This window comes from Schistosoma mansoni, chromosome 5 (assembly GCF_000237925.1).
Source record: "Schistosoma mansoni strain Puerto Rico chromosome 5, complete genome".
NCBI lineage: Eukaryota > Metazoa > Platyhelminthes > Trematoda > Strigeidida > Schistosomatidae > Schistosoma > Schistosoma mansoni.
In genome coordinates this window covers 577,511-591,937 of record NC_031499.1, presented here as the reverse complement: position 1 = coordinate 591,937, position 14,427 = coordinate 577,511, and positions in this window count along the sequence as shown.

Genomic DNA, 14,427 nt, shown 5'->3' with positions numbered 1-14,427 from the left:
GAAATCACCCGACTGCGTCACAAGACAAGCTCTCACATGGAATCCTGTGGGCCAAAGGTAAAGAGGAAGACCCAAGAACTAATTACGCCGAGAAATGGAGACAGACATGAGAAAAATAAACAAAAATTGAATAGAACTAGAAAGGAAGGCTCAGGACATAGTAGGTTGGAGAATGCTGGTTGGCGGTCTATGCTCCACTGAGGGTAACAGACATAAGTAAGTATGTAAGTAAGTTCTAGTCTTTGGTTTCCATATAGCTGTCAATAGCGGTTGTGTGTCAACACAAGATGGGACAAACGTCTGGAAGGCAAATATATAGGATATAATACACTCCGCATCCCCAGTAGATTCCACAACAGAACCAAATCTGTTCTTTGAAAGTACTCGTGATGTATTCGGAAAGTGTACATGAGCGTTACTACATTAAACATCCCTTGGAATATACTACTGAGTCCGAGAAGCTGTTCGCCGTGGTCTGGTAAAGATTTTACACCCTTGCTCGCAGGAGAAAAGGAATATGAGGGAGATTTAGGTTGCTGGGTACTGACGAGACAAAATCTCAATGAAGAATAGCTCGAAATATTTGTGCCACGAGCCTCTCACGTCCAGTAGGTTGTACGAAGAAAACTTAGTCAAGGAGTCAATAGGATACTCTAGATACTTATATTCGTACATAAAACAAAAGGAATATGAATAAAGGAACTATTCCAACATGATGGGAAGACAGAAGCACTGCATCATTAGTAAACGACGATTATGATAGGGCTCAAATGTTCTCAAATTACTTTGGCAATGTAAATGTCGTAGAGATGCCCTCTACTCCAGTTCATGAACCCCTCCACACACATACTAGACAACGTGACCATTAACGAACTCGATGCCTCTGGTATACTGAATGAGCTCAGTATAAGTAATTCCACTTGACCAGATGAAATGTGCCCTAAGTTACCAAATAAACTAGCAAATTTTGTCACGAATCTATTAAGCATATGTTTTGAGCCATCTCTAAACGAGAGTCGACTACAGAATTACTGCCAAATTTTTCCACTAAGTCCTATTTCCAAAACACGTGCGAAACATAACCCTGTGAACCACCAACATACAAACCTAGCCAGCGTGGTTATTAAAATTTTAGGAAAGGTTATTCGGAAGGAGCTGTTTAGGTATGTCGATGAAAACCACAGCGGTGGAGACAGTACCGCGCAATTTCAACAGGTACATCACACCAAGTATGTTTACTAGTGATGTTTCGGAACCTCATAAAACTCTGAAAAGGTCTATTCTTGTACGAGGAGGTCTAAACGATCGAAAAATTTAGACCAACTCCTCAATAACATCGATCTGCAACATGGCTCAGCAACGGACAAGTTACGAATAGGAGAGATCATTCAGCAACGGCCTGTGTAGACAAATTTTTTGTCTTAGCTCCGTCAACAAGTGCAGACATTGCTTACCTCATTGAAAAATAACGCTGTAGACCAGCTGGCTGCATCTGTCGACCGAGTCCTGGAAATCATCAGAACTTCTAAGCCCGAGGTTTTTCAGTCAAAAAACCTCGAACATCACGAAATGATGTTACGGAACTCTGACACGTTACCTTCGTATTTGCCATGACCGCAGACGATCACAAGCTTCTCGAAGGAGTTGTCCACGAAAACGATCTGTCTCTACAGCACGAGAGATAGATAGCCCTGATTAGTGCTGGTATCGTAATGCCCTCACTTTTATTGTCCTCCGAAACAGAGAATTTGAGAGGACACTTCAAAAATGCTCACAAGTTCAAAACAAAAGGAGTGGCAGATGACTAAGAAATTTGCATCATCAACGAGTGGAATCCATTACGTCGACATGCGATTGAAGATACATCTGTTGACGCTTTTAAGAAAAGTTGGGACAACTGAGAGACCATCGTTGCCAGGACTAACACAGGCCGCCTGTCCTTTCTAGACGGAAACTACTTAATAATGGTGCTCTCATTTTGACGAAACACACTCAAAGCCTCAAGGACTAGGACTCTTGTGCCTCTCTACCATCTAACACATGACTTTTCGGTCCCATAATACCGCTGCCTGATTCTGCTACACAAAACGTTATTGACCCATGGGTACTATTCCTTGAAGTAGTGAAGGCACTGCCACGTGATTTTGACAGGTACTTGACACCTGGTACGCTTACTAGCGATGTTTCTGAACTTCACAACACCTTTGAAAAGACCATATTTAGTCGTAGAGGCTTGGTCAACCGACAGGTGATGGATCAGAGCTTCCACAACAACCAATCGCGACAAGACTCAGCAACAGAGATGTATCCACTTATGCGAGAGGTCATTGATCAACAAACTTCTGACGACGGCTTACTTAGACAGATCTTCTTTTCTCAGCCTCCCCAACAGGCAGTGACAGTGACCGCCTTATTCCAAATCAACGCCGTAGACTAACTGACCGCATATATCAATCAAATTTCAGAGATCATCAACATTTCTTGCATTGAGGTTCAGCTTGCGCGCGCTTTACGAACGGGAAGTTTAGTCTTAACGTGATTTGTATTTCTCAGACTTTTTCTGTGTTCCGATCTAAAGAATTTGTCCTGAGTTTTACGGTAGGTAGATTACTTTTCTCTTTGAGTTTTATCTAACTTAATAGTTAACCGTGGTTCTGCCTCAGCTTACTCTTCGCTTTTTCAGTTTTTCACGTCAAAGCCAGTTCCGATTCATCCTGACCTTTTGTACCACCCGTTTTCACTGCACTGTTTATTTGTTTGACAGTTGTAGACTTTTACTAGAATCTATAAGACGATTTATATCACAATGGTCATGAAGAATTCAAGCAACAGACCCGGACGTCGTTTCGTTGTTACACCTGACATTCTGTGTGGCAATTGCAAAGGTTGGTTCCACGAAGCGTGCAGAGACCTCTCAGTAACTACTTACAACAGACTTAGTAGGTCGGATCGTAAATGGGAATGTGGCACGTGCAACATAAATGCTGTAGTTTCACTGAGAAACACCATCCTTCTCTCGAAATGTCTGCAAAATAAGTTGTTAGCAAACCTGACGAAGGCAGCCCTAAAACAGGCTAACAAACAAAGACGCGCGGTGATAACAAGAAGGACCTCGACAACTCTAGTATGGTGGCGAAATCAACTGGTGATTTGGCCTTACAGTCTACCCTCAATAATGTCCAACCGCTCAGCAAAGAGCACAGAGATCTGAGATGCGCTTCAAATATTAAACAATAAGGTCCTCAACCGGAACGTACCTGAGAACCTGGGAAAGCAGTCACGGTTCACCATGATTCCATCATATTCATGGACCTTAAAGACAGCCCTGAACTTCCCCTTAGCCTGCGGAGTAAAAAAGGACAGGATGCTTTGGAAAGAGTCGAACAAAAAGCTCACTCGGAGTAAAGAATCCAAGCATCAAAACCACCCAAGACTACATTGTGTGACGCTTACTGACGCCACCGAGGTAGAAGATATCTTACTGACTACTGATTTACTGATATCAGATGGTGATGTAAGAATACTGCCTGATATACTGTATTCTGAGTACAATCTAATCCGGAACATCCCTAAGGAATCTGGCGAGAAGATTTTCCGCGGAGGAAATATCATTGTGCAGGGTGTGCCACTAAATACAGGCGCTGACTATACAAACTCTGATATTCGGGAATGGAAATTCATCAAGCAACCCTTGAAGCTCAAAAACAGATTGATTCACTAAATGGTAAGACTAGCTACGAAGGACGGAGATTCTAGACCCCGGCTGATGAAGATGACCTTCTTATCCTCCCAGACGGCGGTTGCAACCCTCGTGCCAAAAGACGGCAGTCGTTAACTGAAATCCATATACATCCAGATAGGTCACATGACGCCAGGACCAAGCACAAAGGCAAGTTGGAGCTGACCATTCCACTTGTGGACTGTCTTGATCATAAATAAACGTGTAAATGACGAGAGCTACCAACTCGTAAAACCTTGTATAGGTAGGCTACCTGTTCATTAACGTTAGGCTCATACAGACACACAGGAAAAAGCTCACGAGTTTCAAATTGAAAGCATAAACTGCTTAACCATGAAAGCCGCGAGTTTACCGAATAAAATGGATGAGCTACTTCAGCCTAGCAATGTTAATAATGCTCATCTGATAAGAATATCTGAAACTGGGATATCTTCTTAGTTTACGGACCAGGAGCTAGCAATACATAGGATGTCTTTGTTTCGCAACAACAGAAAAACAAGAATCGGGGGTGGAGTAGCCTTACACATATGATCATGCCTGAGGGTACACCAAGTTCACAACCAAGAGTTTATCAATCCTAATGAATTTGTATGGTGCTTAGTAAGATTGTCTACCACCTCAAAGTGTCTAGTGAGAATCGCCTTCAGGAAGTCCACTGCTGAAATCGGGTACTCCAATCGTACTCTGGAAGGATTATCCCGCTCTACTCGTCTCTGATTCACTCATATCCTGATTCTAGGAGACTTCAATCTCCCTTAAGCCAATTTCGCGGAACATACGTACATTGAAGGTGAAAACTCAACGGAAGCCCGGTTCTTTAACCTCATTGTAGATCTGGGGTTATTCGAAAATGTGAAGTCGACAACCCGTTGGAGAGACAGTCAGACGCCATCGCGCTTAGACTGTGTATTTACAAATGGAGAGTTCCTGGTCGACAACCTCTCAACACTGGCTTCCCTGCGGAGAAGCGATCACACCGTCATAGCCTTCAGTTTTATCAGTAAAACATAGCTAAAACATCCTACTAGCAACATGTGCTGACATTTCAAACAGTTGAATGTTTCAGCTTTACAGGACAATCTGCAGCAGGTGGACTGGGATGTTCACCCTCAACTTGATGTGGATGTTCATTGAGATTTCTTACTGCACACGCTCTTATGTGCTACAAGGGAGTCTGTTCCTCAAAAGCTACATGCAACCTACATCATCAAGAACCACACTCTTCGTTTGCTAAGCCTCAAAAGGCACTGTTGGGCTGAATACAAACGAGCTGGCAACGACGGCGCATACAGGCAATAAAAACAAATAAGGAACATATGCACAAAGGCAATAAGGGAAGACAGAATTCAGTACCGGATGGAGCTTATCGATAAATTTGTCTCCAATCCGAAAAGCTTATTCCGTTAAGTAGCCTTACTTCGACAGGCCAAAACTAGAGTTTCCTAACTGCCAGGTCCTAGTGGCCAGACCAATAACGATGGTGACGCCGTTAACCTCCTGGCTGAACAGTACAGGCTCACATCACACCAATTTCCAAAGGAGGTCGATGTAGCGAACCTTCAAGTAACCTACCGGTGGCCCTTCCCTCTATTCCTTGAAAAATCATGGAGTCCCTGATATGTAACAATATACACAACTATTTATTATCTTTAAATTTCTTCTCATCCCAACAAGGGTCATTCTTGTATAACCAACCTGCTGACCGCAGTAGACAGATGGACATCCATCCTTGATCGCAGGGAGAGAGTTGACGTCATTTGCCTTGACTTCTTAGAAGCTTTCGATAGGGTCAACCATCTATGTCTTATCAATAAGCTCAAACGATTAGCTATCAAATCAACTTTAATTGACTGGCTCACTTCATATATGAAAAAATCGACATTTTAAGGTCGGGGTTAACTCCACTTTCTTTCAGGCTATGGAATGTTCTGGTGGGGTCCCCCATGGTTCAGTACCAGGACCTCCTCTCTTCTTGATTTAAATAAACGATCTTCCACAACAGGTATCGTCTAACTTGTCACCTTTTTGCTGATGATGTGAAACTTTGGAGAGAGATACTTAACCAAAAGGATATACTAGCACTTCAGGAGGATCTGACTCGATTTCAAAGTTGGGCAGATGACAACGGACTTACCTTCAATACTTCAAAGTGTAAAGTAGTCCATCTGAGACATGTTGCAGACTACAAATACAACTGAGATAACCCCATCCTAGAAGTATCACAAGTCGAGAAAGATTTAGGAGTATTGGTACCCTACGGTTCGAAATCTGACGCTAACTGCGACAAAAACGCATTTCAAGCAAACCTTGAACTGGTAACATTGAAGCGCATTTTTGGCCAGTTTGACGGTAGAACTTTCCACATAGTCTTCAGCAGTTTTATTAGTCCCCATTTAGAGTATGGAAACAAAGTATTTCCTCCCTCCCTTCAAAAAGATAAGGACACTCTGGAACATATCCAACGGCGAGCCACGAAATCAGTTCGAGGACTCAAATTCAAACCTTATGAAGAGCGCCTCCAATCACTTAACCTTTACCCGTTAGAGTATAGGCGTCTTAGAGGTGACCTCCTAATGACTTACAGTATCCTTAACACTTCTGGTCATCTCCTTAAGCTTAGTCTCAGCACAAACCTTAAGGTGACGTCCAGGAACTGGAGATACAATACAGCAGGACGGACTGTAGACACAACTTCTACTCCTTAAGAGTAGCCAAATGCAGGAATTCTCTGCCGGATGCACTAATCCAAGCAACTTCCCAGGAGTATTTTAAGAGATGACTTGTCCTATTCTTAAGGACTAAGGATAATATCTTACTATGATCTCCCAATTTGTTTTCCTTTATTATCAATAATATACCTAGGTTCAGGCCTTAAGGTATTAGTGATCCACTGCTACTAGATACAGGAGCCCGTTAAGCGAACGCTTCTTCTATTCCGTCCACAACCATATCAATCAATAAGAGCTATAAACGACAGAACGGAATAACAATTATCTTTGATGCCTAAACATGTGTTCGTAATACGCAACCGATCCCAGAAGAAGCTCATTACGGAAAAACCCGTCTCCAGATGACGAGAAATAGATAACCGAGATTGATTATGTTGCCACAACATCTATGGTAGATCTTCGAGAAATTGCGGGACAGTGCCCGATAAAAAAACACTATAGAAACTTGTTCGAAACTATGGTATACCTGGGAAGATCGTCGACATCATCTGAAATTCATACAACGGACTAAACTACGAAGTCGTGTATGAAGGACAGCTGAACAGACGCATTCCAAATATAGGCTGGAGTCAGGCAAGACTGCCTACTCTCCCCCTTTCCCTTCCCTTTGCTGGTTGACTGGAATGTGAGGACCTCCGAATTTGAGGAAACGCACGGAATACAGTGGATAGTTTGGATGCAACTAGACGATGCGGTTTTCGCACATGACTTACCCATTCTATGCCATATACACAAACAAATGCAAATGAAGACAGCAAGTGTAGCATCAACCTCTGCAATGGTCGGCCTCTATATTAACAGGGGCAAAAGCAACATCCTCAAATAAAATATGGAAAACATCAACTCAATCACACTTGATAGAGAAAACCTAGAAGAGGTGGAAAAGTTTGCGTACCTGGGTAGCGTATGTATTGGCAAGTCAAATTACGTCCAGATAATCGAAACATGACGGCCTTCTCTATACCATCGGGTTTTTATGAATTTGAAACAATGTATTTTGGTTTAACTAATTCACGTTCTTCTTTCCGACGATTGATGCATTAAATACCGTTTGAGCTGGTGCCACATGCTTGTTTGGTGCGTCTTCACAATGTTACAATATATGAAGCGACTGTTCAAATACATTCGGATTCGCAAATAGTTTCAGAATGCCTTCTAATATTTCGTTTAAAAGTACAAACAAAGAAATGTTGCTTGTTAATGAAGCAATTTAAATTCCTAATTTTTGTCCTTGATGATCAAGAAATACACTCAAACAGCAAACATTTTGACATCATCAGGAACTGGATTGTTCAACAAGATGCTAATGTACTCCTCAGCTTCTCAGGTTTACCATTTTATTATAGGTTTATTAAAAGACTTTGAGAGATTTCAGCTCTATTTCACAACTTGCTAGGAAAGGATGTAATTTTGAACGGTGTGATAAGCGACAGCAGTGTTTTGACAGGTAAAAGAGTTGTTACGTTCAACGTCAATTTTAGTATATGCGTACTGTTCTCCTACTTCTGGCCGTTTGACCTTAGGCACAAATGCAAGCAAACAGGCTATCGATGCCGTATTATTACACGTTTCTTTGAACGCTAAAAGAAAGATCTACTGCTTATGGAAGCCAAACGCTTCCTAAACCTAAGAAAAGCTATTGCGCAATACGAAAAAGGATGCTTTCAGTCGTCAACTTTCTGCACCACTTTCAGCATTACTTATTAAGACATAGGCTTGTTCTTAGGACCGACGATAGAGCTTTAAAACGTTTGCAGAAATTTAGAGATCCTGAAGAATGAATCGCTCGGTGGCAAGAGTGCTTTCAAGAATATGACTTTGAAAGCATTCATAGGTCCGGTAAACAGCATCAGGACACGGATGCCTTATCACGCGGAGTAGACAAACCTCATGAAGACTGTCTCTCGTGCGTCACACTGATAACGATTACAATGTGGGGTAAAAATTATGGGGGATATTGAATGGGCTCATATTCAGACAACAGATCCGGAAACTTCGACAGATTATAACGCTTCGGAAAATCAGAAATCATTCCAGTCTTCAGTAGAAACTCAAGGTTTGAGTTGGAAAGGTAAATGTCTATAGTCTACACAGAAATTCCTACTGAAAATTGATTGAGCATTATACTTTTGCTATAAACCATACTATTCGCGAAAAGTAGTAGTTCTACAGCCTATGGTCTTTGATGTCTTGAGAAAACTTCATAAATACTTGCTAAGTAGAGGTCAGAACAAAGTGATGGAGGCCTTCAGGGGTAGATATTGGCGGCCAAAACTAGAGGAAGGCATATGGAGTTATATCAGAGCTTTCAAGATCTATCAAATGGCTGAGAACCCAAAAGACAACTCGCATGCACGCTCAGTAAATGTGAAACCAGGATACTTTGACGTGATGGTGAGGATATGCATCATAGGGCCAGTAAGGGAAACCAACAGAAAGAACAAGCATATTTTAGCTATAGTTTATCACATTACAGAGTTATTTGAAGTGATTTCCTAAGAAAAATTAAGAACATTCAAACTATATCTTGAGCGGCATTTGAAATTGTGATTGCTTATTGAGGGACTTCAGCTCAGTTACATTAGGATTGAGGTATCAACTGTGATAGCACACTTTTGAAAGAACTTCGTCAAGTATTGAGCATACGCAAATCGCAAACTACTGCCCACCATCCAGAGGGCGACGGACTTGTTGAGCGAACCAATCGGACTCTTAAAATGTTACTAAAAGCACTTGTGAGTCAGTGGGAAACTAGATCTTTGGACCTAGCCATAAACAAATATTCACCGGCATATACCAATAGCGTCTACACGTCGACTGGACACATATCCCATCTGTCATGGACGGCAAGCAATATGAAGCTTACAGAGGAGTCGCTAACATCCACAACACACCCGAATCCTTCATTGGTATCAGACGTGGTCGTGAAGCTTCGAGAGGTTGCCAGGTGTTATCTACCCACTATCGTAGGACTCCTTTGACTGACAACTTGGATGCGTCCACAATGGTACTAATGTGTGCTTTGATTCCCAGTTGCAGGATCTCTTGCGAGCTAAAAACAGCACTTTCGAGGTCACATCAACACTGACAAAGGCTCATGCCATCATCATTGACATGATGTCGAGAAAATCTTTCCTTAACTAAATGAACCGTATCAAACTTGACAAACTATCTGGAACACTGGTTCGGATTTTTCCTCTCTGCAGTTGTACGTTTGTCTCATTGGTAAGCATAGTAATGCGAATGCAACTGAAAGTCTACTCATTCGAACGGCAAACTAGTATAATTCAGACCGAAAACAATATCCAAATCAACTTTTCTACAATACTGATCGTTTTTCTATTTATGAGCACAAACTCCTTGGAATACCCGTATACTAGGCTATCATCCATCTGTTTTTGCTATGCACCTTAATATGACTTGTTAAAATATCTGTATATTAAATCATTCTTTATTACAGTAATCCGAACTTCTTTATCTCTGAAAAAACGTTTCAGTGGATTTTTATTTTGCTTGAGTTAAGAAATAAACCAAAATTTTGGAACTGTTGTATGTATCTCCCAATCAGTGGCTGTCGTCTTCTCATTGATTCGCCTTTCAGTTTGTGAGTATGCTCTTTGCAAGAATCCAGACAGCATTTTGAGTCTCAAAGCACCCTGTTTTGTGGAGCAAAGAGTTTCATCGTGCTACGCATAAAGTCGGACGAAGTGCTTGTTACAAAACTAGATAATAACTTATTTATATCCATAGTTACATATGTATTCATGTTTCTTAGTCGTTTGAGTGCTAACTCTGTCCATAGATTGCATAGTTTATTTGTCACACCTACGTACACAATGTGCATCAGATCTAATATGAAATATGAGGTCATATTATTTGGAAGCATTTCTAAAATGGAATGACCTTGATGGCGTAGAGATTCACTCTGATAACGAGAGCTGTCAGCACTACGTCAAGTACATTCAGCATTCTGAAAAGTCATCTCTCCGCAAATCATTCTACCACATACAATACACTTAGCGCAACCTGATTTTCCAATGTGATTAACTATGGATGCAACATCTCAACGAACAAGTGCGTCACATATTACAGCGACCAGGTTAATGGCTATTTGTCCGTTGAACTTAACACCAAACAGATTCATGTCTCTCTTTTCTTTTAATCCATAAATGGTCTCCGTAGATATTTTGTTGAAATCTGTCGGCTTAGTATTACCACCATAGATACCTGGCATGAATACGTCACTAAATTCTGGGGTAACGATGCGTTGTAATATAGGCCATAGTTCATGACTAGAGTTCTTTTAAGTCGAAAGTCCTTACGTATTAATACACAAGCTCAATGTGTCGAAATCACAAGTACTCAGCCGAAGTTCAACATATCTTAGCAGATTAATTTTCAATCCGAGATGGTAGTAAACCTCACTTCTGATGGACTTAGGTTGGACATGTTCGTAGGACACTGCTAATGCTGCCTGGTAAATCCGGAACAGGACCTCGAGAAGCATTCAGAATAAGATTAGTATCATCATCATTACCATAATCTAATTCATTAATAACATATTTGCTTGTTCCTTCCAGTTTGTGAACTTTTGATAATGCAAACAAATGTCACTAAACCCTACAAGAAATGAATTAACGATTTTACTGGTGAGATAACGAATATCAAAGTAGAATTTTACACAACAAGCGACAAAGTGTGTAGCGTTTTTCATTGAGTATTCTGTAAATAATCCCCAATCTGTCCTACGAAACATGTTTCTCAAATTTTGGGTATTCCTGCATTTAACTTTCTTCGTCTGACATTAGAGCGTATGCTCTCCAAGCTTGCCATATACTTTGGGTAGAACACGAATATTACAATGAAAAGAACCAGGCAGTGCAGCACGTTTACATATATCCCCATATTATAAATGAAAAAGGTCCAAATGCATATCCGAACGAGTGTAAAAATCAAATACATTTTGGCGACTTGGTGGTGACAGAAGGCCACAATCACATGACTTATAGTCACCACATAAAGTGCGCCAAGTGTGATATTGACAAGTTCCTTACGAAATCCATTTACATTCATATCTTATGAAATATCAACCCAGCTGAGTAATTTTCAACAGTGAAAATTGTAACTTCTTTAACAATTTGATCTTGCCTGTAAACCGGCATGCCTCATGTAACAAACTGTTATTTGAGAATGAATTATTATTATTATTATTATATGGTTGGCAGCAAACTACTGATGACGGATACAGTGAATCTAGTGGATTTGTCAACGAAAGAGATGGCGCTGATGACGTGTGGTCTGGAGTCACGTAAATGTCGGTAAAATAATCATAATTGTATTTGTTCAAGTGTATTGGATGACATCTTAGAGCGAAAATAGTTGGGTAAGTCATCTGAAAACTTAGAACATGCAAAAGTAGATTATAAATAGTCCACGTTTACGCCGGGACTATAGATGTAAATCCTAATTCCTCACGCTATTCTATAATCTCCGCTTCACCCTGGTAGGTAGGTGGATATTCTAAGGTCATATCAACGTTGCTCAATGGTCGTCCATAAATTACAGTCTCACCTCAAGATCTGACTAATTTTCACTGTTTTCATTACATACTGCTAGCAAAAATGATGTTTCTGATGCAAGTGTTATGAGATGTAGCTTCATCTTGAGCATATTCATAATGGATCTCTTACAATTAAATACCGTGCCAGCCTTCGAACTCCGAGCTGCGGTTCTGTCAGTCAAATTGGCGAGGCAAATAATGGAAGAAATAAAGCGAAGAGGAATGTCCAAAATCTTCTCTTGGACTGACTCCATGGTAGTATTAAACTACATACATAATACAGCATCACGCTTGAAGACATATACAGCTAATAGATTTAACCTTATTTGTGAAAAAACTCGGCCATCACAGTGGAATTATGTGCCACCAACTATGGAGCCTGCTGATTTAGCTTCTAGAGGAATACGTAAGTATGATCTTGATTGTATAGTATTTTGGCTTTCAAAACTGAAAATTCTAATGACCGGAAACAATTAATGGGCTGAATATAAACGGTATCAGATATTAAGGTTCCCTGTGGAGCTGAAGATGAAGAATGTTATGGCCTTGACCACCAGTACTACAGTTTTTATTCTGTGTAGATTCATGTCGTATTTTTCATCATGGACCAAACTCAAACAATTCACAGCTTGGCTCACTCGATTCAAGCGTTACCTGTACAAAAGAGCCATAGGGAGTGTACCTCTTGCGATTAATGAACTTGATAATTCCAAGAAGGACTTATCAGAATACGTACAAAGGCAAGAATTCATGGGAGTTTGTAATTGAACAAAACGGCACAAACCTTCAGACAATATCAATTCCATGAATTTTGTCATCAATATTTCACGACCAATTGTAGTTGATAACTTCATTCGTGTAGGAGGATGTTTGAACAGCAAGGACCTCCCGATGAAACAGGAACGTTCGATTACTCTCCTCAGTAAGCACCCTATAATTGAACTCATTATCCGGTATTACCATCAAGCCGAAGGACATATGGAGGTTTACCACACATTAGTCATCTCGCGTAAAATGTATTAAATCTTGAAGGGCACTGTGATAATTAGAAGTATTTGAATTATAGTATGAACTAGTAATCCCAGGAATAAAGCAATTTAATCAAGAAGTATTAGATGAGCACAACGAATGTACTGTATTTGGAATTCAAAATCAAAACAGTCATCAATACAAAGAGATCATTGATTCATTTAAACACCACAGGCACTTCTGCAATCATGAGGGCTATACATTGATATATAGGCCTTCGCATTAGATCGGCTAAGCGAATGTCACAACTGATTAATAACTTACCATCCACGCGGATAACGCCCGATTCTCAATTAGCAACAGCGTGTGTAGTTTATTTTCGCCCTGCTTACTACTTACGTACGCCTGTTACTCCCATTGGAGCATAGGCCGCCGACCAGCCTTCTCCAACCCACTCTGTCCTGGTCCTCCTTTTCTAGTTCTATCCAGTTTTTGTCCATTCTTCTCATGTCTGTCTCTATTTCTCGGTGTAATGTGTTCTTTTGTCTTCCTCTTCTGCTTTAGCTTTCAGGATTCTATATGAGGATTCAATGTGTGTCCTATCCACTTCCAGCGCTTCTTCCTCCATTGGAATCTGGTTTGTCGTCTCCCACAGTAACTTGTTGCTGATTGCGTCTGGCCAACGGATCCGAAGTATCTAGCGTAGACAACTGTTGATAAACACCTGTTGTAAGATCCAAACCTAGTTCCAACTAGGTTAGGAGTGATGAACAACTGGATAGTAAAAGTGAAGAAACTCGAAAACCCCAGTCGAAATCTGAACAAGGTATTTTGGTGGTAATAACGGTTCTAAATTTCATCATATATACAAATGAACAAATTTACCTGAACAAATATTACCACCCAGTTATTCAACCGACAATTGATACCAAAACATTCAATCTAAATTACAATGAATAGCAAAGTGGTAAGAAATATATGGAAATTACCGAAAACACCAAAAGGTGAGTGTTATTCTATCCTTTCTAGATAGATCAAGTAAGATTCCGTTTGAGCGGCTGTTTTATAACATAAAGTGTTTCAATATCTGGGAAAGTGCTCCAAATTACAACCAAAAATGTACGATCCCAGTCAAAATCAAACCACACAATCAAAGAGCGAGCAGTCAATATGGCAGCTGCCAGAATAATAACAATTAAAACAAACTAGATACAGTTCAGTAAGGAACATAGAGACTCAATAAAAACGATAAGAAAACCAAGAAAATTAAACGTTACAGACTTAATTAGCATCAAAAAAGTTAACAATATGTACAAATAAAGAGACCACAAGGAAGAAATCACAAATGTATGCATGGAGGGATTTTCACTTCAAAAATGGATCTAACACCTGTATCTTCTGGATGATGGCTTTCGTAGTTCTCCACGTCT